We start from the raw sequence: 4,484 nt of genomic DNA, 5'->3' as shown, positions 1-4,484 counted from the left end.
CGTGGCTGCACGATCCGTTACAGCCGTGCGAATAAGATGCCTGTCATCTCGACTGCTAGTGATACGAGGTCGTTGGGATCCAGCACGGCGTTCCGTGTTACCCTCCTGAACCCACCGATTGCATATTCTGCTAACAGTCATCGGATCTCGACCAACGCTAGCAGCAATGTCGTGATACGATAAACCGCAATTGCGATAGGCAACAATCCGACCTTTATCAAAGTCGGAAACGTGATGGTGCGCATTCCTCCTCCTTACACGAGGCATCACAACAACGTTTCACCGGGCAACGCCGGTCAACTGCTGCTTGTGTATGAGAAATCATTTGGAAACGTTCCTCACGTCAGCACGTTGTAGGTGCCGCCACCGGCGACAACCTTGTGTGAATGCTCTGAAAAGTTAATCATTTGCATATGACAGCATCTTCTTCCTGTGGCTTAAATTTCGCATCTGTAGCACGTCATCTTCGTGGTGTAGCAATTTTAATGGCCAGTAGTGTAGTTCTAAGTTCTAGGGAACTGATGAGCTCAGATGTTAAGTCCCATAGTGCTCGGAGTCATTTGATTTTGACTGATACCTACAGCACATGCACGCCCCTGTTTCGTGCTCGAGCAAGGCCGTAGAACGGGATGGAGATTAAGTGCAAAAAATAGGGTGTGTAGGTAAAACACCATTCTTCCGCGTATGTAAATCTGGTTATGTTCGATAAAGAATCGTTGAAGAAAAAATGTGGCGCGTTACTTTCCGGGCAACTCTCGTAAAAGGTAAAAACGAGACAGTGTTGGCGTACATTCAAAACATTTATAACGTGATGCCGAAACGCTGATATTTAAAACAAGCACTTCTGTGTAACTAAGAACCGCGAGGATTGTCCCAGAATGGGGAGGCTGAAGGGAGAAATGTTGGCCGGGGAGAAAGATATTAATGTGGTGGTATAAGGGTGGACGAGTGGCGTGGACCACCGATGGGGCAGGAGTGGCTGTTGGAACTGGTGGAGCAGAGAAGCGGTTTGGTGATGCTAATAGTTCTTGGAAATGGCAGAGGAATGGGAAAAGAAAGGCAGATGGAGGTAAAAATGGAAATTATCGTTTGGCGTCATTGGCCGGGCGGCCCCTTACAGAGCAGGTCTGGCCGCCTTGGTGCAGGTCTTACTACATGCGACGCCACATTGGGCGTCCTAAGCGCCGGATGGGGATGAAATGATGATGAAGACATCATAACACCCAGTCCCTGAGCTGAGAAAATCCCCGATCCAGCCGGGAATCAAACCCTGGGCCCGTTATGCCGGCAGTCCATCACGCTGATCTCAGCTATCGGGACGGACAGAGGGAGGGAGAAAAGGGGGGTAAGGTTCAGATGGATCAAATGGCTCTGAGCACTGTGGGACTTAACATCTGAGGTCGTCAGTGCCCTAGAACTGAGAACTACGTAAACCTAACTAACCTAAGGACATCACACACATCCAAGCTCCAGGCAGGATTGGAACCTGCGACCGTAGCGGTCGCACGGTTCCACACTGAAGTGCCTAGAACCGCTCGGCCAGACTGACCGGCGGGGAGTTAGGAAATGAGGGGAGGGGAGGAAGCCCTGTTGATGTGGAATGGGTGGGTTGAACTGGTAGGATGGGTAAATGTTGCGGTAGAGTTCTTGATATGGGAGGCGGAGATGGTTGAAGTTTCTATGGGAGAGTAGGTGGAGGGTGTGTAGGTTTAGCATTGGTGGGGTCTGTTGGTAAAGGCGCGACAAGGTATGAGGATTCGAAAAACTAAACTCCTCCTGAACAGGCCACGAAGCACCAACGGTACCGACCGGCCGCCCTGTCATCCTCACTGGATGTGAATATCGAGGGCCACGTGGTCAGCACACCGTTCTCCCAGCCGTATGTCATTTTCCGAGACTGGAGCCGTTACTTCTCAATCAAGTAGCTCCTCAGTTTGTCTCACAAGGGCTGAATGCACCCCGCTTGCCAACAGCGCTCGGCAGACTGGATGGTCACCCATCCGAGTGCTAGCCCAGCCCGACAGTGCTTAACTTCGGTGATCTGACGGGGACTGGTGTTTCCACTGCGGCAATGCCGTTGGTCATGAGGATTGGTAAGTAGAGGGAAAACGATACGATTGCTGAAGTGGAGTTTGCAGGAGGTGTAGAGTATTTGGTGATAGAGAGGGAGAGAGAGAGATGGAGAGAGAACGGAGATCGGTTCCAGCACTGTGCCACGTGCGGCTTGGATTCGCAGAACGGCATTACGCGGCGGCTCCCGCCCTTTCTCCAGCGTTCTCCAGGAAGTGCCGGCTGCAGCGCAGACTCCATCGCCTGTCTGCGGTAAATACCGTCTCCATATACCGTAGGCGGCAGCCAGCACTGCCCGTGACTCACGGCCGGTCGCAAAGTGTGTGAGAGAGGCCGGCGCAGCCCCACACAGTAACTCCTCATTGCAGGCGCCACGGTCTGACGTCACCGCTCAGCACTGTGCAGCATAGTAGGCTATATAGACCAGTCAGTCAGTCCCCCCCCCCCCCCCCCCCCTTCCTCTGCTGTGCTCATTGGCTGTCTGCGGTACCATCCTCTCACCTTTACTTCCAGCCCTGCTAAGTCATCTCGCTGATTCTGCCCAGACGAAAATACACGCAGGCGTATGTAAATTCCACTTGTGTGTGCTAAAATTGTCCGACGTGGCCCCGGAGTTGAGACGCTGGAATCGCGGTGCGAATAAAGTGCACGGCCGTCCAGATCTGTACATCTACAGTCCTTGGAGAAAAAAGTATTCATACATCGTTGTTCTTGTACTTTAGGTGTATTTATTAGAACTAAATATCACAGCGAGAAATGTTATTCGGTAAAGCAATAGCAATGAAAAAATACAAAGTTCGGGGAAGCTAAGACGAAATGGCTGCATGAAAAGTGTGAAGAAATCGAAAGTACTGACACAACATACTGGAAAGTCGAAACAACCTTCGGCGAAATTAACAGTAACGCTGGTAACGTTAAGAGTGCAACGGGAATTCCACTGTTAAATGCAGAGGAGAGATCGTGTAACCTCCCAACAGAAAAGTTCCGAAACCTCCCAACAGCAAAAATATAATTATTTATAATTCACATTCTGTGTAACTTCCCTACAGAAATAATACGTATATCATTCACATTCAGCGTAACCTCCCAATAAATGAATTCCGTAACCTACCCAGATACAATGTGACTAACCTCTCAATTAAATTGTGACTCACTTATAACCTTTCAATAGTTGACTAAGCAGGTAAATTTTGGACGTCAGCAGTGCTGCGTCATGGCCCTGAAAGATCCTTCTGAATAAAAATGAAAATTCTTACCTCAATAAGGTCGCCGGATAACGCGAAAATGGCTCTGAGAACTATGGGACTTAACATATGAGGTCATCAGTCCCCTAGAACTTACAAGGGAACCCCCCCTCCCCATCGCACCCCCCTCAGATTTAGTTATAAGTTGGCACAGTGGATAGGCCTTGAAAAACTGAACACAGATCAATCGAGAAAGCAGGAAGAAGTTGTGTGGAACTATGAAAAATATAAGCAAAATATACAAACTGAGTAGTCCGTGCACAAGATAAGCAACATCAAGGAAAATGTGAGCTCAGGAGCGCCGTGGTCCCGTGGTTAGCGTGAGCAGCTGCGGAAGGAGAGGTCCTTGGTTCAAGTCTTCCCTCGAGTGAAAAGTTTTCTTTCTTTATTTTCGCTAAGTTATGATCTGTCCGTTCGTTCATTGACGTCTCTGTTCGCTGTAATGAGTTTAGTGTCTGTGTTTTGCGACCGCACCGCAAAACCGTGCGATTAGTTGACGAAAGGACGTGCCTGTCCAATGGGAACCGAAAACATTTGATCGCAAGGTCATAGGTCAACCGATTCCTCCACAGGAAAACACATCTGATATATTCTATACGACACTGGTGACGGCATGTGCGCCACACGACAGGAATATGTTGTCGACCCACCTAACTTGTACACTTGGCGTATAGGTATAAAGATTCTTCATCCTTGCCCGATTTAGGTTTTCTTGTGGATGTGATAATCACTCACAAAAAAGTGATGAAAACATAAGAGTTTGTCACATAAACTGCAACAAATGAATGCAACAGTTTCACAGCCGCACAATTTTCCCTGTGCTCTGTCAAAACATATGTTTTGTTTCGATGTTTGTTTAGGTGTAGCGTCCCCATACTACGGCGCAGTTACCTCGCATCGGACGGACGGACGGACAGATAATAATTGTCAGAAAATAAAAAATTAAACTTTTCACTCAAAGGAAGACTTGAACCAAGGACCTCTCGATCTGCATCTGCTCACGCTAACCACGGGACCACGGCGCTCCTGAGATTCCCCTCTCCTTGATGTTGCCTATCTTACGCATGGACTACTAAGTTTGTATATTTTGCTTATTTTTTTCATAGTTCCACACAACTTCTTCCTGTTTTCTCGATTGATGTGTGTTCAGTTTTTCAAGGCCTATCGACT

At 48.4% G+C, this 4,484-nt stretch overlaps 1 pseudogene; it reads right to left on the bottom strand.

Moving 5' to 3' along the window:
- Positions 1-1,964: 1,964 nt before the first annotated feature.
- On the bottom strand, positions 1,965-2,082 carry LOC126427559 (5S ribosomal RNA; annotated as a pseudogene).
- Between the last annotated feature and the right edge of the window lie 2,402 nt (positions 2,083-4,484).

This window comes from Schistocerca serialis, chromosome 11 (genome assembly GCF_023864345.2).
Source record: "Schistocerca serialis cubense isolate TAMUIC-IGC-003099 chromosome 11, iqSchSeri2.2, whole genome shotgun sequence".
Lineage (NCBI taxonomy): Eukaryota > Metazoa > Arthropoda > Insecta > Orthoptera > Acrididae > Schistocerca > Schistocerca serialis.
Note: the sequence above shows the minus strand (reverse complement) of the source record. Positions and strands in the feature narration are given on the sequence as shown.